The sequence below is a fragment of the Epinephelus lanceolatus genome, chromosome 1, assembly GCF_041903045.1.
Source record: "Epinephelus lanceolatus isolate andai-2023 chromosome 1, ASM4190304v1, whole genome shotgun sequence".
NCBI lineage: Eukaryota > Metazoa > Chordata > Actinopteri > Perciformes > Serranidae > Epinephelus > Epinephelus lanceolatus.
Window position 1 is genome coordinate 35,337,501 of NC_135734.1, and position 22,251 is coordinate 35,359,751.

General features: G+C 43.2%; 1 protein-coding gene across 2 annotated transcripts in view; it reads left to right on the forward strand.

Annotated features, from left to right (window-relative positions):
• cbfa2t2 (CBFA2/RUNX1 partner transcriptional co-repressor 2) overlaps positions 1-22,251 on the forward strand; it is a 51,653-nt gene that overhangs the window by 9,186 nt on the left and 20,216 nt on the right. The window contains exon 1 of one of the 2 annotated variants that reach the window (XM_033627613.2): positions 15,137-15,571. The exons of the other annotated variant lie outside the window; for it this stretch is intronic. The gene's annotated coding sequence lies outside the window, so the exon portion shown is untranslated. Of the gene's footprint in view, positions 1-15,136; positions 15,572-22,251 lie in introns of those variants that run through there. 2 annotated transcript variants of the gene reach the window in all.

Sequence of the window (22,251 nt, forward strand, 5' to 3'; positions counted from 1 at the left end):
CAAAGTATTGCCATGACACTGATAAATGTGGAGATTTATTCACTGTGAGCTGGAAACAAACTAACTGCTCTCAAGTCAAATTATTATTATGGCATTGGTGCTCCATGGTAGCAAAATGTGACTGAACAGTCGCAGTCTGGAGCCCTGTTGGTAAAAAATTAAAAAAGCATCATGCTCATACTGTCAGTCAGCAGAGACTGGTTTGGATGGGTGGAGGAGTGCGTGTGACATTTTGTGTTCATGAGACTTCTGTGTGAGGAAGAGAGCCAAAACACCAAAGTAAGTCATATGCCATTGTCCTAAAAAAAACAAAATGATGTGATGGCTTTTACTCAGTGTTCGCGATATAGAATTTATATACGTGGAACAGGCCGCGATACAATGAGTATATTCAATAAATCAACCACCCCTAGTCCTTAGCAGCAGCCCGGGTTTGAGTCCAACTCAAACCCGCCCTCTGCTACATGTCAGCCCCTCTCCCCCCAGAATCAAGGAAAGCAAACACGATTAAAGTCAAGAGGTTGAGAGATCAAAGCAAACTTTTTATTATTCAAGATTCATTTTTAGCCATTGAGCTCTTTAGCAGAAATGGTTCATGATTGTGAATATAATTTGGTCTTTCAACATCGGGTTGTGTTGTTAATGGGCTAACTGGCTAACTAGCATCTTGAAATCGTTCTGTATGTCTTCTGGTTTCCCTTTTCTAATGACAGACGACTGCGGCCTGCTGGTATGTTAAGTTATTTCCTCTCAAGCGGACGCAGAACATAGTTGCTAGCTGGCTGTTGGTTGTAGTCTTTGCGGTGTGTTCTGATGCAACTTTTTGGCCCAGTGGCCTTCGTGGCCACTTCCACTTCATGTCGGTGTGGTGTGTCTGGGCCTTGATATGTCACTGATTTGCAACGACTTTGACTGCTTCAACTCTGCGTTTTACTTTCAGTTCCAACTCACTGTTGGTCCAAGCAAAGAAATGTAACTAAGCAACTAACCACAGAGTAGATAGTCTGCTGCCTGTTTACACGCACCTGCCCAGGTGGTGTGATATGCATTTTCATGTGTGTTGGTATGAATGGAGAATCTGAAACGGTGCCAAAACACTTTTGTAGAAGGAGAATGTTTCATTTTAAAACTGCGTTTGAAAAACGTGTTAGTGTGAATGGCCCTGGTGGGGATGTGCTTTTAATTAAAGCAGCTCAGTGTGACAGCTTTGACAGGAGTGGGAGGTGTTGTGAACCTTGACACAGCATGTACGTCAATTTATTGTCACATTGAAAGTAGAAATTTATTCATGCTGTTGTGTTCTGTGAAATTATATGTGGCTCCTCTATTTTAAGACTTTTCCCTCAATAAATGCAAAACACGTTCAAGGCAGGCTGCTAAATCTGAGCAGTTTGATAACTCGGTTATGAGTCATGTTTACTCTCATAATTTAGTTATGTTTTTTATTTGGTCTAATTCTTTAATATCTAAATCCTGGGGCAAAATGTATGTGTTGTGTTAGTGGGTGTAGTGACAGAGGGAACAAGAAGGTATTAGCTTCATGAGGTGGCAGTCTCAACAAAGACTTCTATTAAGTCATAAATGATGTAATTGAGTTTTTAGTTTTGGACCATGATTAATTCCCTATAAAAAAGGTGGCAAAGTCAATAATCTTTTACTGGCCAGCAGCTGTGAACAATACACAGTACTGTCACTATAATAAAGCCTGTTGTACTTAGAGGAATGTCCAATGCGTAGTTACTGGCTGTATGTGTTACGTCTGTGTGTGGGCCCGTCCACATCTTAGCAAGCGCCCGCTCTTTTAACACACGACTTCTCCCAAACATGGAGTTGTTTATGAGCACTATTCATTTTTATGTGCCAGCAGTTGGGTGAGGCTGGCAAGTTCTGATCCGCTGTATCATTTTCCAATTAGCCAAATTGCCGCATTTAAGGTTTTAACTGTGAGTGCCATAGATGGATATCCCCGACAGCGTATCTGGTACATTAGTTAAACAAGAGAGCGGCTGGAGAGACTTCGAAAAGTGTGTTGGTTGTTGAATATCGTTTAAGGGGAGTTATTGGTGAGAAGGGTTTGGCGTCTGGCTACGCACTTGGCCTCCCTGCGTGGAAACTTCAGGAAGATGCAGCCAAGTGAGCATGAGACCCACCGCTCATAAATTTTAAGCACACATACAGCCACTCTCTCGCTCTGTCTCTCCCTCATACCAACACACAAACACCTTCTCACTCACTTTCCCTCTTGCTCATAAACACACTCTCACACATGCATGTCTCCGTCTTTCTCAAACCCGCACTTCTTATATTTACTCATCTCTATTTGCTCCTGTCTTGTGTTTACACACACATCCACACACACCCGTTGCACCCCAAGAGCAGCCGTGTGTCTCCCCTCTGTGCGCGGAGTGTAATAGGAGATCTGAGGGTTTTCCGTGGGTGAGTAGGCGGGTCAGACCTTACTTAAACTAATGGCTCCCAGCAGTGTTGAATAGCCAGACACAGTGGAGCCGAGGCCTGAGGTTTTGGAATGCCACTGCCGGCTCAATGCCTGCCTTTCATCGGCACCGAGTGAAGGGGAGAAAGAGAGGGAGAAAATAAGAGAAAGGAGGGGGAGGAGAGAAGGGGAAAATACGGGACCCATTTGTTTTGGGTGATATGAGGATGCCTGAAAAGGAGGGCACAATAGTCAAAGTGGAATGGACGGACGGAGGAGGGGGGCAAGGGCGGGTCAGTGGACTGTGGGGAAGGAGGGGAGGGGTGAGGCGTGTTTGGGCTGGTGGGATGTCAGGAGGGGGTAAAGTACCAGTCGATGGTTGAATTGTGTCGGAGCACTGTGGGACCCCCCTTCTGACCAGCCACCCATTTGTTTTTAATGTCCTTGGGATGAGCTGTGAATGAGTCTTCAGGGAACCAATAAAGTTTTGAGGACTGAGGCCATGGCCAGAAAACCAAAGCAGATCATTTAAATGTGTTTCCTTGTTTATGGCCTTCCATCCGAACTACGCAACCATTGTTGACCAACAAAAACAAACATGTTGTCCGAAATGACCTAAAAAGTTAATACATTTGAAAGAATGCTGAAAAGAGTGTGATGCCTTACACAATCATGGCTGATGTGCTTTTGTTTGTCTGCAAGTTAAGTTTTTGTAAGGTATTCTCATAGAACGATTCCTATGATATCCCATGAATTAGTTCCCCATGAATAATGTTACATCCTCAGCATGCAGTTACATAATTAACATAAAGTTATGGAGGTTAAAGGCCATTAAAGTTACTGGGGTTAGGTTAAGGAGGAAAAACATGGTGAGGACGTACCTTAAAGTGACTCAAAGTTTACATGGTTCCGAACACGCAACTCCAGAGGAAAGTCCTGGGGGAAAGTCCACCACCCCAGTCTGCTTCTTTACAAGACCACTTGGGGCTGCTTCCTTGTTTACTCCCATCAGGGCATTGGCCAGGTGATCGCAGATTTCCAGCCTGGTTTTTGACTTGGCATTACAGTCAGGCTCCCTCTTACGTAGCTGAACTACTTCACCCGTATTCTTCAGCCTGAACTCTTCAATCAAATGCGCTACATGTGTAGTCTGTCCCTCGCACTCGCCTTAAGACACGTGGTGATCGAGCTTGTGGCCATAGCACCTAAACTTTGGAATGCTCCGCATGCTCCCTTACGATCTTCTGACTCTGTGGTTTCTTTTAAAAGCCAGCCAAAGACACTTGTTTAGACAGGCGTTTGGGTAACTTGTATGTACCAGAGCTGTATTTTTCCAATTTTGTGTATTGTTGTTGTGTAGTGTGAATTCTTCTTTTTGTGTTTGCTAGCTGTGCTACATGGCTCACGTAGTACTTTCTTCATGTATATTGCCCGTGTGAAGCACTTGACGAATGCACGTGACGAAAAGCATTATATAAATACATTTTACTTTCTTACTTTTACTTAGTAGTGATGCTATGGACTCATGCTTTAAATAGCCTGTTTTATTTTTATCTTGTGTACTGCCAGCATGCGTATGAGAATGCAAATGTAATTAATACAGTTGATGGTATTGATGCACCAATAAATATAGCATTGCATCAGCCAAAAGAAGAGAAGAACTGCAAGCCAGTTAAATCAGTGAAGGTTTCAAAAATATTCAGAAGACTGGCTTAACAAATGTTTTATCCAAAATTTCAAATACAACGTGAGACATCAGTGACGTACAAGCTGTACTAATGTTGCGTTCCAGTTGCACAGGGAAGTTGGATTTTCCGTATTTCCAGGCAGAAATTATACCTGGAACGCCCCTTGAAGTCGGATTTCTGACTCAGTAAATCAGAGGAACCTCACCAACCCCAACCTCAAAATCCAATATGGCTGCTCTGGGCATCAATAGTAGTGAAAACTGCAGTATTATACTGCATTTGTGTCTCATTAAAAAAGACATACGTACATCCAACTTCTTTCCTTGGACATGATGCTACTGTGTTTAATTTACAATATAGAGAGTAATGCGTCATCAACAGGTATTGCTAATACTGGCTAATCTAGCTAGAACTGGTATTGCTAACAACATCTTGGTTTTCCCACTTGTTGTACTGGAGCGTGGTCAACTCGGGTGTGATGTCATTCCCAGCTCCAAAATCTGACCTCTGAGGTAAATGGAACGCAGCAAAGGCTCCATCCTTTCAATTCACACCGACCCCATCTTCACTGTCCTCAGACTCAGCTCTCCTTACATCTGCTAATACCAGAAAGTGAGGCATAATTGTGCCAGTTAAGACTGCCTTTAACTTTATGTTGACTATCCATCCATGTCTGTGTTTATTTTAGATCATTACCAGGTCTTGAAACATGTATTTAATTCAGTGTCATGAAATGCTATTTGCTATCCAAGGCACATCAGACTTTTTAATGTTGTCCAGGCGTATGACCACAGAAGCAGATATCTCCACACAAAACCAATGATTAGCTATTTTGAACCAAGTGACAACAGAGAGGGCACAGAATTAGAAGCTTTGCTTTGGCAACTCAGCCATCAGGCATGTTTATGATATTAATAACACATTTTATTTAATGTTTGTGAAGTGGTTGCTTACCAGAACCATTTCGTGGTTTGCCAACTGCCATTTAAAGGTTCCCCATGTAGTTTTAGGCTGAGTGTCCATTTAAAGTTTTTTTCTGAGTGCCTGAGTCTTTTTTAAATTGTTCCCAATGAGGAGAGAGTGTGTGACGCCACATGTTGCTGCTCCCAGTATCTTTTTTTCAGAGCACTCTGACTTTTTGTGCAGCTGTGCTGAGTGGTTCTAGTTGACAATCTCTTAACTTTTCAGAAAGGTGCAGGTGTCACTGTCTCTCCTTTTCAGGCAACAGATCATATAATAGATGGGGCAGGACTCATCACCCTGGTAACCAAGAAACTGGAGGTGAAGCTTGTACTGGCAGTGTCTGTCTATCCACACAGATACTATCACAGCAAGGACAGACAAGCTTATTTGTGGGAGCAGACTGACCACAAACTAGGGCCGCCCCCCATTAGTCGACCAAACGTTTGTCGACCAGAAACGTCATTAGTAGGCAAGGTTTCATCGGTCGCTTAGTCGAAGAAAAATAAAACAAATGTGAAACTCTATTAGGAGCTGCACCTTGTCAAAATAAATCAAAACCTATATGACTGGACTGTGTGGGATTTTAATTTGAAAAGAACAGACACAGGACACACGCTCAGCAGATTCCAAGCAGATAAAGACGCAGCATGTGTATGGCCCCCAAATTCCAGGGCTGGTACCTGCGGTTATTCCACAGGCTAGTTAATAACATGTCGGGCAGGAAATCCAAAGTGTGGGATCATTTTGAGAAGGTGAAGGACGAACCCAAGGTGATATGTAAACTCATCTTCATTGGTCGACTACAAACATGACGTATCATCTGAAACATGTCAGTAGCTACATACCCATTAGCCACTTAGCACAATCATTACTGCTTTGCCGACAGCGTCATTAACAGGCGGCTCGCTCAGTGTGTGACGTGCACTTGTAGATAAAATATAGGCCTATATTAATGAAGGTTCATTAGTACGGTTTGGTATTTCTCTGTAATGTAGCACAGTGTTAACAATGTTACTGATACTATTCTTTCTCACACCTTCAACTCAAACCATTGTGTTGCCCCACCCAAAATATATCATTTAATTATTACATTAATATTGTAAACATGCAGGCAACTAGTCAACTAATGGCTCTAAATGACAACTATTGGTCAACTAGGAGCAGCCTTACCAGAAACTGAATCTTGCTTGTGAATGCTTTCATCACCCTTCATGTTATAACCTTGCTGGAAACCCGTGCACAGCTCTTGTCCGTCGCCTTGCCAGCACTTTCCTGCCAGATCAAAATGCTTCATGGACACAGATCCTCAGACCTCCAGTAGCTCAATGCACCTCTTTTTCGGTGAATGGCTCCCTATTTTGTTTATCTTGTGCATGCGCTCGAAGACAGACACTGTACACCGTTGAATGGTGTTACACTACTCCACAGGTCAAGATGGCAGCAACATGCCAACATACGCAGCAGTGTGCCAGAAAAGACAGGAAAGAAGAAGACTACAATCTAGTAAACATGGATGTAAACAGTGCTGGATTTATTTGTATTTATTTGTGAGGAAAGTTTGTCAGAACTCAAGGATACACACAGTGTGCTTTGGTGAGTAACACTGGATGTAAACACAACTTTTGTTTGTTTACAAGTTAACTCCACAGGGCCGCTTTGACTGAAAGTGGAAGAGGAATAGATTTAAATGTTTTTTTGTTCCTTTGGTATTTGAGAACGTTGAAGTCGAAGCAAAAGTGTGTGTGTGTCTGTGTGTGTGTGTCTGTGTGTGTGTGTCTGTGTGTGTCTGTGGGTGATGTTCCGGGAACCTCATCCTTTCCCTCGCCATCCAGTACTACTTAAAGTTTACTGTCCAGAACCAACACATACAGTAAAACCCTATCATTCATCTGACCCTGCAGACAGAGAGAAAATGGCCCTCACTTTAGCCTTCATTACTACCGAGAAGCTTCTTATTTTATCGCTAACTGTGTTGTTTTTTTTGTTGTTGTCATGTTTTTTTTTTTGACAGTAAATGGTCCTCCAGACGTGGACCTGGAAAATGACGTGTCCCTATTAGATAAATATGCTGTAGAAGATGTAATGGAAAATGCAGCCATGCGAGATCAGACAGGGAAATCTATGGCTGCATCAGATTAGCAAACATCAGGAGTCTGAACAGTGATGAGACAGAGGGGAAGAGGGCGAGGAGGGGGAGGGGAGCCATGCTGGTAAAATGGTTAGAGAGACAACAATGATGAGACTTGGTGGTAAAAATAGCAACAATATCGATAATTACCCAAAATAGGCATATTTATCAGATAGCCAGAAAGAGAGAGGAGGAGAGGAGACAGACGGAGAGACATCCGCGTATGTGGCAGTTTTACAAGGGGCCCCGACATACTAGCCCAATGTTCCGTAGCTGCTATTTAGTGTTTGCAGGTGTCTCTTGGTGGTGTTTCTTGCTGTGTTGCATACTGTTGATACCAGTCGTCCAGTCGGTTATACATCCTAGCACAGTGGTTCCCAACTGGTTCAGCCACGGTTTCCAGATTTCTCCTTAGTCATTAGTTCAAGGTCCACAAACTTTGATACAATCAGCGTCTACCTTGCGTTTGGCCATGATGCTAGCTAGTTTGCTGTCTTTGTCAAGTAACTGTCCGTTAGTCACTCACTCTACCTTAGGAAACGGTGCTAAAAAATAAAAGCTCTGTGCTGGAAATTCACTGGACTTAGAAATAAAGGGTGTTTTTTACAAACTTAACATGTTTGTAAGTCACTTGCGGCCCATTCAGATCGGATCCGAGACCCACCAGTTTGGAACCACTGACCAAGCAAACCAGTGATTTTAAGGAGCAGTGTGTAGGATTTGATGGCATCTTGCGGGGAGGATTGCAGATTGCAACCAGTTGAAACTTCTCCTATGTACCAAGCTTTAACTCCCGGTTAGGATTCCTTCAGTGTTTAAACCAGTAGCCGAATTATCCAAAACAAACAGACCATGTGATTAAAACAGGTAAAACCCTTTATCTTTCTAGGTACTTATGTGTTACATATCAGTGTTTCTTCTTCATTGTTTGGCTCATCTCAAATGGGCCGCTAGCCCAGCACCTGCTAATATGTGTTCCCTTTTTTACTCTGATAACGTAAGATCCAGACATTTGGGAGGTTTTCTGGGGGCGGCTGTGGCTTAGAGATAGAGCAGGTCGTCCACTAATTGAAAGATCTGCTGTACGATCCCCGGCTCCTCCAGTCCGCATGTTGAAGCATCCTTGGGCAAGGTACTGAACCCTGAACTGCTCCTGATGGCTGATCCATCGGTGTGTGGGAGTGTATGAATGGTTACTGAGGAGCAGGTGGCACCATGTATGGTAGCCTCTGCCACTAATGTGTCAATAGGTGAATGTGACATAATGTAAAAAGGGCTTTGAGTGGTCTGAAGACTAGAAAGGCGCTACACAAGTGCAGTCCATTTGCCACTTACTGGGAGCTGAATTATCTGCAGAGGTCTCTTCCTCTCTAAAACACATGGGCTCTGTGATTTAAACCAGTAAAAACACATGTTTTCCAATGCTGTTCGGCTCATCGTGGTGGAGCTGGTTACTACGGTGGCTGATGCAAAAACGAGAGTGGCCCTATCTAGAGCCAGTGTTTAGTTTGTCTGTTTTTGGCTCCTGTAGAAACATGGCGGTACAGCATGGCGATCTCTAGAATGAGCTGTTCTGGCTCATTCTCCACACTGTATGACCACAGATGAGCTCGATAACTGATAACACCATATTCACATCGCAGACACATGCACCACATGCACACACAATCTCACAAAGACTGACTTAACACACTGTGAAGTGAGAAAGCTTCTGTAGGAAGCTGTGTCTGGGGAAAAGATAACAAAGCCCCAGCACAGGTTTTTTTTTAAACTCATGAAAATCTCTGTCATCGTTTCACACTGATCTGGCAGCAGCTCTCGCAGTGACATCCCATCAGCCAGATTACCCTTTTCAAACCCCTCAGTGAACGCTGAGAACAAAATGCTCTCACCATGTGTGAGTTGTGTTGCCTCATGAAAGTCAATGTGATTCCAGTTGCACGGTGTGCGTTGGAGGCAGAGTTTCTGTTTTCCTCAACACCTAACTGATGTGGACCGTTGCCCAAGAGACCTTGTTTCGTCTGAGGATATCTCACATTTCTCAGTTTCCATCTTGATGTTAGCTACAGTGGAAGACTGCTGATGAAAACATGGATTTGGATGTCCATACGAGACCAGGCTCATGGGTTTGCAATTCAGTGGGGACAGACTGGGAAAAGTCTTGTTGTCTTTAGCGAAAAATGTGGGGTTCTTTATTCACCGGACCAACTGGCAGAGTGGATGTGGTCATCTGAAGACATTATGTTATCCAATCTAATACTCGCATGCACACATAGGATACTAGAAATCTACTAAAATCCCTGTATGGCCCATATGAAACTCAGCAGTGTTGTTTCCTTTGAACATTTATGATTAGAATATGATCTGTCAGCTAAGCAGCTGAGATGAAGCTTGGTTGTCAAGAGTTGAATGTTGGGTAATTTTTTTTATTAGTATAATGAGCTAATGAATTAGGGAAAAATGGAAATGGCTATAATTTTGCTTCTGGTTACTTGGAAAGGTGATCTAAGAGTCCGAGTCCATGTTTGTGATGTCCAGAAATTATTTATTGCTATGGTGCAGTCATGCAACCCTTCCTTATTAGCATACTTTGCATAAACAATGTAAAAATTAGGTTGAAATCAGAAAATGGTTATATATTCACTTTTAGTCAACTTAGAAAGGTGATCTCATAGTCCAAGTTTATGCCCAGAAATTCATCTAACCTTTCCTTGGACATTTGTGTCACTTTTTTGGTCTCAGTGTCAGAATCGTTACGCTCCTAATAATCAGGTGTCTTAAACATTAGCCAGTGTGTAAGGAGATTAGCATGTCAGCGATGCTCAGTATCACCAAAACTGCTTCAGCAAGTTCCCACAAAATTCCTCAAAACTCAGTCAATTCTGAGTCACGTAAGCCGGCAATTGAAAAGTCCTTTAGATTGGCTGTAAAAAAAAATAAGAAAGGGGGACGTGGATAACGAAACCACCGTTTCCACCAGACACTTTCGGTATGGAACCTTTGGAATCAAAAGTCACCCTTCAGACATGGTACCCAGACTCTAGGTCCGCTTAGCGTTTCCACCACAATACTCTCAAATGTGGGCAGGGTTGTTGTCACTCACTACTCCGTCCAGGACTCACTGTATTTCCTCAGAGATGGAACGTCTGCACCTTGTTTATTGTCTGCAGAACAAAGTTGAACGCAGACATTTTCAGAACAAAGTAGAACAGGCTGCAGTGAGAGTCTCTCCCAATGGGATATTCAGAAATAGCGGGTTTGTGCATTAAGTCCTTCTCAGGCAAGCAGAGGCAGCCAAAGTCCACAGGAACAACACTCCGCAATGCTTTTTTTTCTCCAAGTGAGGATTAGAACACAAGCAGTTCACATAAGCCAATTGAAATTAATATATTTGTCAACGTTTGAAGAAAATGTCTGTGTCATCCAACAGAGACAAAAAAAAACCCAACTAAAGTAATCGTCAAAGTTGTCACAGTGAAATTTAAGGTGTGCTGATGGATTCATGTCGTGATTCATGCATTGAGAAACATAACAAGTAAAAATTCCACCTTAAAAGTTGCCGGCAGTTGGCCCAGTGAATTGAGTTATTTTTCTCAGACTCCAGCTGCTGCAAGAGGCAGCAAAACATCCTTTCATTTTTATAGTTATAGTTTGCTAATGTAAAACTTGCTGTATGAGCAGTGGTTACAAAAACCAGAAAACCCTGAACCTCAGAAAACACTGTTTTCACTGAGGCGCGTGTGAATCCAGTGATTCAGGAGTGTAAGTGCTGTGTTGTAAGTGAATGGATGGAGTTTGTGGTCGCTTACACATTTGTTTTCTTGGTGCTTGGTCATATGGCTGAGGTCACTATACTTTTACTTCCTGTGTGGAAACCATTTGATGATATTAAGCAGTACTTTGAAAACGTCTTTAAGCTAGATTTTACACAACTTACTTCATTAAAAAAACAATGTAAATGCATGTGGATTAAGGCATATACTCACACAAAACATTATTTCCTTTGCAATTTTTAATGCACGAACATACATAGGGAGTTCACGTTCTGACTATGGTGGTTCCTATCTCGTTTACTCAATCACCAAGTCTCAAAATCCCATATTCCCTCTTGTCCTCCTCCTCCTCTTTTTTTCTTCCCTCTCTAAAAAATGCTGTTTACTTTTTCTAAAAGTGGAAGTTTGGCGAGGGAGCGTGTGAACAGAAACAGATGCTGCATACTCTCTTGCTCTGTAGCGCTCTCTCTCTCTTTATCTCACACACATACACACAATGGCAAACAGCTGTGTGAGGATTGAGCTGCTACAGCAAAAGGAAGCCGTACAGTATGCATACATACTATTGTGTGCACGGTATCGTTTACTCCCCTTGTTTGGGATCTTCTCAAAAGCAGCCGTGCTGAGATTCAAAGCCAATGTACTTCGAAAGTACTGTGAGAGGCTTTTGAAGATGTGAAAGGGGCCATAAGTACCTTTCTGATGACAACAAGTAGGGTAAGAAAAGTGGTTCCTTGTGTCTAACGTTATCCACACAAGAAATAAAAAGATCTGGTGCTAATGCTAGTTGCTGTGGCTATCCCCATTCTGTAACCAGCGTAACATTAGCAAGTGCATATCAGCAACATTACCGTCGTCATTGTAACTCAGCTGATGGGCGATCTCAGGCCATATATTGTCTTTTATTTGGTTGTTGAGATAGTCATGGTGGTGTTTGTCATATAATACTGGTTGCTGAGACGCCATATTGATAAGACGTTCCCTCGTTTTGGCTCAAGCTAGCTATGACATGGAGGCTCATATGCGGTTCAAAGGATATAGGGCTCAAAAGGGCACGTGACTTCGCAATGCATTGTGTGTAACCAGCACCATTTTTACGGGCAGATTGTTTTGTTTACATTGCGTTGCACCGGGAGAGAGACATAAAGCGAGAGATTTAAATGGACCGGGCAGAGGAAAAGTGTGTCGGACAGTACCGAGACAAGCTGGACCCTGTTCCAAAGGCTCGGCTTGACAAAATCCAGAAAATAGGTGGAGTGGACCCGTATGAGCACGGAGACTGGACTCGGGATTTAAAAGCCCTGCCGCCGTTGACTGAAGCTGAGCTTGTCCTCTATCTCGTCAGCGGTTTAAGTTATTGTACCGGCAATAAATTTAGGAATGCCAAATCTTTAAGGGCTCATGGGCAAGCAAACTTTTGGTGGGTGCAGGACCTCCGAATTTTACACCTTAAAGAGAAGAAGTCGTCATTTCTTCTGCCATATCTTCTTTGTTTTCCATTGTATCTACACACCCAAGATAAACTTTTTTGTTGCCCTGAGTAGGCTCACTTTCACAGCAGTTGCAACAAAGGATTTCATTGGTCAAACATACATTTCCGCAACGTTATCAAGGTCTGTCAGAATAACAAATGTTTTGCAGGGGTGTGAAAACAACCCACAAAATCTTTTTTTTTTTAATTTCTGTACAGATATTTTGGCTGAAAAACTTTGCTTGGTTTTAAGTGGCGTCAAGACCGAAAGCAACCCTACATTTATCAGTGTTACTGTCTACAGAGTGTTAGGGCTACGACACACCAAGCTGATGTCGCAGTCAATGTTGGGCTGTGGTATGTCCCGCACTGTTGGCCCTCTTCCTGCCGATTTAGCTATTGAATTGACATCGGCCAATGCTGAGCCCATCGATGAATTACGTCACTCTGATTGGCAGTTTAGCTCAGTGCTCGAGAAAAGAAATGGATGTAAGGAAAGTAAAAGAACTAAAGTCCAAAGGGAGTGAGATCAAAAAACCTTGTTACATATGGAAAGATACATTTTCTTCAGCGATTAAGCTCTTCAGCAGAAACGTTTCCTGATGGTTTCTGTTACTGTTGACTGGTGCACTGTAAATATGCTCAGTTCTGTCAACATTGGATTTTGTTGGTAATGTGCTAACTGGCTAACTAGCATCAAGACGGTCGTTTGGTGTATGATGATTACAGACACCGCCGTCTGCTGATGTGGAGAGTCATTTTCTCCCACGCAAGCGCAGAACATATGTGTTAGTTGACCGTCGGTTGAAGTCTTTGTGGTGTGTTTATGTGCAACTTTTTGGCCGAGACACAGCAATGTGAGGCAATGCAGCATCAGGCTTTTGTTGCCGCTAGTTCTCTGAGGTCAGTTTGATGTAATGTAATCTAACAAATAGAGAACATTTAGTTTTCGTGAACTGACAATGAAAATAAATTGTTAGTTGCAGCCTCAGCCTTTGTTCTGTTTTAAAATAAGATGCTTTACTAGTAAGGCATGTGACAGGTGGTGGTACAAAATTAAACAAGATCGCAGTACTTAATAGAAAACCTGTTGGTGAATTGATTCTGTGGTCTGTTGAAATTATATGGCTTATCTTATTAATATACTGAACAAGTTTGCCACTACTGTGCAGAAACCTCATACTCCATGTAAACTCCCATATAGCTTTGTGTAGAAATGAGGTAAAATCAGACATGTGATAGCTCATGACTCCAGTGAGCATGCTCTGTGATGTGCCACCTGCCTGCCACTGCACCTGGATTTTAATCTAAATCTGCTGGTAGCCTTTATCCATCCGCGGTGTCGGTTGCAGCTCACCACCTACTATTTGCTACAATAGCATGTGGGTTACAGTATGCAAGGCCTTCCTCGTTTCTCCATCTTTCCACCCCCTCCCTCCCTCCCTCTCTCGCAGCCACCTGGCCCTGCCTCTGAGCCTGCTGGCTGACCAGATGCACCCTGAATAAAACAGGCCTGCAAGGAGAGAGGAGGGGAGATAGAGGTTATTATGGGTGATTATTCAGTCCATATCTAGTTTTTGACAACCAGTGGAAATGTAGTAACGCACAATAAGCCTTTCTGTGCTTATTTAGAAACCATTAGATGTGACACCAGTGTGGATTTTACCTGTGTTCTTCAGGGCAGAACAAAAAAAGGATTTGACTTTCAGTTATTCTGTGCTGTTTAAGTGTGTTGTGCATAAGGGCAAAGAGAGGAGGCGACACCTTCTCCTAATGAACTGTTTGTATTTATCTGACAGCATTTGCTTGTTTGTTTGCGCAGCCAAGTGCCTGTGGATTCTCACACGTTGATCATGTTCTCTCAATTGTCGGTCGTCTAATTAAAAACAGATTAATGCCTTATTTACACCAGGCTCACAATGAACCGAGCACCATCCTCTGTGCTCTTCTAGAAGTAAACTGGTGCAGGGAATAAAAGGCAGGAGGAGTGAATGAAGCGCGCAGGCTGCCCGATCTCAGCCAGGCCCTATTATCTTAACCTGCATTGTGTCGACAGCAGCACTTGTGCGCGAGGCTGGGCATAAATCAGACAGTGATTTAAGTTTAACTCAGTGAAGATGGAGCGCAGGGGATGAGAGCGCAGAAGAGGAGAGAAGAATAACTCATTCATGATCCTCAAGTGTCCCCAATGGGTTGGCTGGCGAGGCAGCGTTGAGCGCCGCATTAAGGAGCTGAGACAAAAGAGGGCATCAATGAAAGAGCCGGGAAGGAGTGGGGGGGGGTGGTATAAAAACATTTTAAAGGGAGATCCCCTCTTCTCTTGGAGGGGTGGAGGGGAGGGAGTGGGTTTGCAAAGGACCCCCTCCCTCACTCACACACATGCAGATGCACGCACACACACTTTTGTCTCTCTTGGCACGGCCCCTTGTTTAGCCTTTAGGTGCCAAAGCAATTAGTTATGTTAATTGCAGGGGCCATTGCCGGTGAATGCAGGTTGAATAGAGCCAGTCAGCAGTGGATGATTGGCCAGGATCCACGGGTGAATGGGTGGGGAGGAGGAGGAGGAGGGGTGGGGGCTGTGACGTCGCCAGAGCACCCGGCCCATGAAAACAGAGGAGAGGACAGTGTGTGGGAAAACAGGGGAGGAGCCAGAGCCGAAAGAGAGAGACAGAGAGGGTGGGAGGCTCAGAGCTTGAGAGAGCAAGCACGAGAGAGGACCCACATTCACTGATAGAAACACAGAGATAGAGTTGGAGAAAATTAATACACCTGCGGAGACAAGCTGAGGGACGGAGACAGTGAGACAGAGAGAGCTTCGCGGGAGAGAAAGAGAAACGACAAAGACACAGAAAGAAAGTCAGAGAGAGTGTGTGTGTGTAGTGCAGCGCTGCGCTGGTCTACTCGGTTATCTGTCTCCATCTGGGTGCCATCTGTGTCTCTGGCTCTGGCCTTCGCCACACTGGAGCTCACATATGTGGGAATGCAAACACATGCCTGACATATGAAGGCGTGGAGTCACAGAAAGAGACAAAAAGGAAAGGATAAGAAAGCGAAACCCAGCCGCCGCAGCTGACTTTCTCAAAGGACTGAAGAGTGGACTCTACTAGAGTGGAGGTAGGAGAGAGGAGCAGGATTTGTGTTGCATTTTACTGGCTGTATTTTTAGTGAATATATTCATTTATCTCTAACTGTGAGCGAGTGTTTTTGCTTTTGCAAATGGTGCGTTTATGTGTGTGTGTGTCTGTTACATCCTAATTCCCAGAGCTGCTCTGTAGTGCTGTACAGATGGTGCCTCATCCTCTCCTCTTATCTCTTCATCCTTATCTTCTGAGGTAGGAGGGATGAATTTGCCTGTGCGCATCCTTTCAGCGCACAAAAACTTCTGCTGCCATATGGACAAAATACTGATTGCTGAGGAGACTTTTGTTGTCTTGTTGTTGAAGTTTTAACGGGGTCAGTTTTGGGGATAATTTAAATAGAAGTAGTCCAAATGTTCCCTTTGCTTTTTTCTGTTTCTCTGACTCCATATATAGCACATAAATCAACCCATAAAACGCTCTGGCAACTTTCAGCGTTTGGCATCATCTGTAGCAGCAGCAGATTTTTTTAAAAAAGGAGGCTGTGGCTATCTGACATCTGAGGGTTTTTTCCCAGCAAACTTTTCCCACCAAAGCAGCTTCATCCCCAGGTTTAGCAGCCAAAACATGGAGCCTTCTGTCGTTTCTTCATTGTCAACTCACCCCTAATCCCCCTCCATTTGCTTGCACTTGTGGCAAGCAGAAGAAAAGTCAAATCCACCTGGAGTGATTATGCTATGTGGGAAGAGATCCCTTCCTCTATAAGCAATACTTACGTGCAAACATCGAAGAACTGCTACTTCAGCCGGATACGTAAACACGGCAGCGTGATTGGCTCCATGTGTAAAAGTGGCTTATCTTGCTCAGCTGTCATTTACTCAGATAGTAATCAGTTTTTCCACATGGCAAGCAGAGCAGAAGAAAATAGGTAAAGAAGACGTGTGCATCTGCTGTACAGTATCCCAGACATATGGGAAGAGGAGGGAAACTGCTGTCTGTCTTTCATGCTGTGCCTACATGTTACACAACACCGACATCAGTGGGAACACAGATCCCAGCAGAGTGCAAATGTCACATCATTGTACTTGAGTTGAGTTACAGTTTTTGGAACAGTGTTACCCATCTGCAATACCTTGCAGGGGAAAGTGTGTTGGGAAGGAGGAAGGGAGGGAGGGAGGTGTGTGAGGAGAGCAGCAGACAGAGAAAAGGCAGAGAGACCTGGCTTGTGTTACGCCCGGCCAGACCAGTCCATCAGGGAGATAGGAGCGACTAACTGTTGGCTGCACAGTCTCAGAGCAGAGACCCCTGTCTGGTCTGCTGGACACTGTCACTCTCCTGACAGCAGGCAGTGTTCTGCGCATGTGTGTTTGTGCAGAGATCAAGGATGTGACTTTCATTTTTATTCAGAAATTTCATTTCGCCTTCATTGATTTCTGACAGGCAGTTACTGTTTGTCAAGGATTTATGTGGCTGTTGAAGTTTTTGATCGTATGCTTGATAAGGCCGAGTCCAAAGAAGCGAGTGTGTGTGTGTGTGTGTGTGTGTGTGTACCAGGTGTCTTGTAGACACAGTGTCTGCTCAAGTACAAGGTTGCTTTCTGTAACTCTCTGCCCTTCTCTCTGACCTTCCTTTCCAGCTGTGAGCTTATCTACTGAAAGTGTAGTAATAAACGGGGAAACAGACCACCGTGACACTTGCTCAACGTGCTATTATCTGAAGAATTCATCCACACTATACCCCCCACTTTTTTCAACACATGCACACATGCACACTCACACAGAATAGAGCAGCTGCTTCAAGAGTTTGATGCAGGAAGTGCTCTATTAGTTCCAGTGGCGAGGACTGTGATATCTGGCCCCAGGGGTTCAATGAGAGGTTGTGTGTTTGAATGCGTGCGCCCGCTTGTGTGTTTGTGTGCGGACATGAAAGGGTTAGATCATTTACTCAACAGAAACAGCTCAGTCACTCCAAGTGGTGAATTGAAAGATGGTTTCATCACCGGGAAACATCTCCTGACAGTGTAAAGCGCTGTGGGTTTGCAGACGCGTATCTGTGTCAGCGAGCATCCAGCCACCTGTGCTTCGCCACCCCCTCATCTCTCCTATTGTGACCTCAGTGACATTGTATGGGAGCCCCTCTCCTTGTGCTAAGTGCATGAGTTAGAGGTCTGTTGACCCCTTGCTAGCCTGAGAGACCCGTTCAGTGACCCAAGACAAGAACTCTTTTTACTGGACTGGTGTGGTCTGGGAGGGAAGGGTATCGGCACATGCTTAAAAGGCTCTATAATGACCTCACTTGAATTCCCCAGACAAATCTATTTAAGGTCTGAAGTTCTGAATTGACATTAATTGCCTGCGTAAATACAAGAATAATACATCACATAAAACTGATAGTGGTAAAATAGTACTGAGGGGTTCCATATTTTCAAAATCTATGGGAAAAATAAAGTTTAAATGGAGCGCTGAAAGCTGTGTGAACCATTTTTTGAACACAATAAGTGTAAAACAATCTCACAAAATCACAGCTGCTAACATGTTAAGGCCCACACACACTAAACCAACATCAAAGAACTAGTGACGATGCAGGGCGTCAGTTGCATCGCCTCACATTGCCTGTGTTTTAGTCAAAAAGTTACACTTGAATTCACCACAAAGACGGCAGCCGACAGTCAACTAGCATGTGCATTATTCAAAATAACTCCATACCAGCAGGCCGTGGCGGTCTGTATTTGTTTTTTGTTGTGAGAGACAAAGGATATCTACCATGTGCTAGAAGTCAGTAGCTAAAAAACAATCTTATCCAATATATCAAGGTAGTTTCGATCTCACACCTTCTTGAATTTAGTCGTACAATTCCTCACTTTTGTTTGTCAGAGTAATTTCACTCACGGTTGGGCTCCACCGGCTCTGACATTGATTAAACATACCAATAAGGCTGGAAAAAAGCCGACAAGGGCAGACGAATACCAACGGTGTGGGTAACACCAGCAAAAGTAGGGTGACAGACACTCACTGATTGCCCGAAATGTACCCTTGGTTGACTGTCAGATTGGGCCCTCGACTAACAGATATAGATCAATATGAGTGTCCCGTTGGAGTTACTCTTGTTGCTACCAATTGTACAAGTTCAGTATCTGGTAGCCTTTTAGCTCTTGTTTAGTCCGCCAATTCCAGAGAAAAACATCCGTCTTTATCTTGGTAGTTAGTTAAACTTTCTTCACTGGACACCTTGTTGAATTATTGGTAGCATATACTGAGTTGGCCCGAGCTTATTGGCTTTAAATCAGTGGTTCCCAAAAGGTTCACCCACTGGGTCCAGATTTCTCTTAAATCATTTCTTCAATATCTCCACAGTTTGATACATTCAGTGTCATACTTGAGTTCGGCAATGTCGTCAAGCTAGTTTGCCGTCTCTATCAAGTAGCTGTCCGTTAGTCACTTACAGTGCGTTTTTTACATAGTTGGCAGTTGGGAACCAATGCTTTAAAACACTCTGGGGTTGGTTAGAGTGGTGAGATGTAGCTTAGAGTCTGTACAGAGTCTTGTCAAAGGTTCTGAATGTGTTGAGCAACACTAGCTACTCTTTGACATTACACAGACTCATTTGCCTCCTAATATCACACGTATTAGGTAAGGATGCCTTCAGGCCAAACTTTCCAATATTTAACCAAGGAGGCACAGATATGCAGGAGGAACACTGAGGTTTTGTGAGCCTCTGTGAAAAACAGGATGCGTTTAAACATGTGTAACTTTCCTGGAAATACAGTGTTATTTTTCCAACGCAAAACCCAAAAGGCAGGAGCTGATACTCGAGAGGACGTGCAAGAGCAAAAGAAAATTGTATGTGCCTGTGTTGTTAGGTGTGTGGGTGGAAAAGAAATGGGTGGTGCAGCCTCTCTCCATGAATTGTCTGTCATAGTCATTATTTTCCCTCTTTCTTCTTCTGAGAAAGTGTGCACGAAAATGTGAGTATTTTCACAAACAAAAGAAAGACAAACTGATTTGCTCGGCTGAAATTAAAAACTTAAAGAAACACAGACGTTGAAACTTTGTAGTCAACAGTTTCATGTTAAAACAATGGTTTAATCCTTCTTCACCATGAGGATGAATTGTATATGTACATATACTAAAAAAGACACTGCGTTCTTAAACACGTGTGCTCAAACTCATACAACACGCACACACACAATAACGCTCATCAAAACACGCCTCAGCCCACTCGTTCACAAACACACACTCATCCTCCCCAGCTATCTCTGTCTCATTCTCCTCATTGTTTTGAGCACAGCTGGCCTCTTTGTTTTACTTATCTGTCTCTCTCAGCGGTTGTTGAGCTCTAGTCTTTTATACAGCTGGGCTAAGCTTACACACAGCTCTGTTTATGTACTCTATGGACCATACTGCTCAGCTTTGATTCACTGCATCCCCAACACCTGAGGGTGACAGATTAGTCGTCTCCATAGTCCATGTGTGCATGGGGAAGGGATACTGTCTTTGTTTTACTACAATACAGTAAGTTGGATTGTTTTAAGTTTTTCTTAAGCTGCGCTCATGTTCTCAGTGATGTGACTGGCTTATAGTGAGCTTCACAATATGTTGGACTGACGACATGTTTTTTGAAAGCCTGACCAAAGAAATATGAACGTTGTTCTCTTTAATCTAACGTGTAAGATACTGTAAAACTTCAGATAAAAGCTTAGTCCCAGTTAAGCACCCAGTCCCTTTTACTAGAATGGTGTGGCTACACATTTTGACAAACAAAGGCCTGTCTCGAATAGTGGCCTGGTCTGGTTGCCAAGCAGTTCATTTTTATAGAAGTTCTTCGGATGTATAAAACATGTTGTTGGCTACCCACTTGAGCTAACGTTAATTAGCTGTTTAGATCGTATTTACAAAGATAAATGTTTTAACTTTGGCTACACATGGTTGGCTCGGTGAAATTCTCCACAACTCAATCGTTCAGTTAATTTTACTGAAACCATGAGTACCAGGGAAGACGCTAATTCATTCAGACATCCCGGGCTACTAATCGAAGTTTTACGGTATGAAGTTGCGTACAACAAAATGCTGGGGTTTTTTTTGCAACTTGACACTGATTTTTCGAAACAACTTGTGTTGCGGTTGGGGAAAAAAACCAGTTCACTTGAATATCATGACTCTTATTTTTAACAATTCCTGAACAGATTTTATATAAAACTAGCGCTTAGTTTGTTAGCTTTATGCCGATATAATGGGAATTACCATTAATATGCTGGGGTCAGTTAGCATTGCAGTTGTGATAGTATTATCAGAACAAACAATCCATTTTACTTAATGTGCTTAACATTGATATATATATTTTTTTGTTGGCCTACGCAGAAGTTAGCGCCACCCTGGTTTCTTTGTCAAAAAACAAATATTTCCATTGGATTTGGGATTATTCCAGAAAATAAACTCTGCAGCAAACAAAAGATTATGGTACTTGCAAGTTTTGTTCAGTGATGTTGTGAAGTCGTGTTCGTTGTGATGAGATACTGCAGTCTTATTTAGCCGCTTGTTAGCAGCTGCCTTTTTAAGGCACATAAAAGCTTCAAAACTTAAAAGTGAGGTATGTTGGATAACAAAAAGTCCCCTCAGCTTGTGTTGACCACAGACTCAAAAAAATGACTGGCATGTGATGTGCATTGTTTTTGGAAATATGACTCATGATATATTCATGAATGGTTCAACATTTTCCCATGGTCAAGTGTCATAAAAGCAAGCAAAAATGGCAATAAATCTTAACATCGAGTTGCAACACTTGTAGAATCACCACCCAAGTATCGTGATCAAATCTGGAGATAAGCATATCCTATCAGCCCTAACTTGTGTACATCCATTAACCGTCATGTTTCCCGTCAAGAAGCTCTGACCTTCACCCCACATGTCCTCTCTGGATTAACGTCAGTGAAATGCCAAAAATGTAAAATTAAAGGTCTTGATATAATCCTAAAAAACAAAGCTCACTGAGTCATCGCTCTCAGTCTGGGTCAAAAGAGACCGTGTAAATGTCTTCAGCATGGCCCGTGGTGATAGCAACATCTGGTTGGACCCGAGCCCAGGCCGTTTGGCTGTTGAGGCCTCTGACACCTGGTCTGAAACAGGCCGTTCTTAATGCATGCTTTGTTTTCTCATGTCTAGAGCTCGTATTTTGTTTTATGGACTACCGTAACTTACTAGTTCCGAGCGTGCATCTGCGTACGTACCTCTACCGAAGTACAGCACCGAGGAAAAACAGTATTTTGCCTAGCTGCAGGTAAAGTTGACTGTCCTGGTTTATGATCTATAGGAGCCACGCAATCTTTAACCTCCAGACACACATGATGATATACATCTTCGCTGTGTGTCAGGGGAGCTCTATAAGTCTGTTCTGACATCAATAATTTTGTTTCACCATGAGAATAAACAGTGAAAAAAGAACAGCTTCATTTTAAAGCTGTCATTCTTCCTGAATGTTTGCCGTCTTGAGTTTAAAGACTCGCCAGGCTCTCGATGATTGATGGGCAGGCTAACCAATTAGTTACGGAGAGGTGAGAAGGGTTGTAACCAGATAGGCAGATAATCTACTGGCCCTCAGAGAAGGCGAGCTGGTGTGAGAGTCTGCATGTGTGTGTGAGTCACGGCTTTTGTGTTTGGAGGTCATGACTGACAGATTTGAATTGTCTGTTATGTCATAGCTGTTATTTATGTGGGGGGGGGG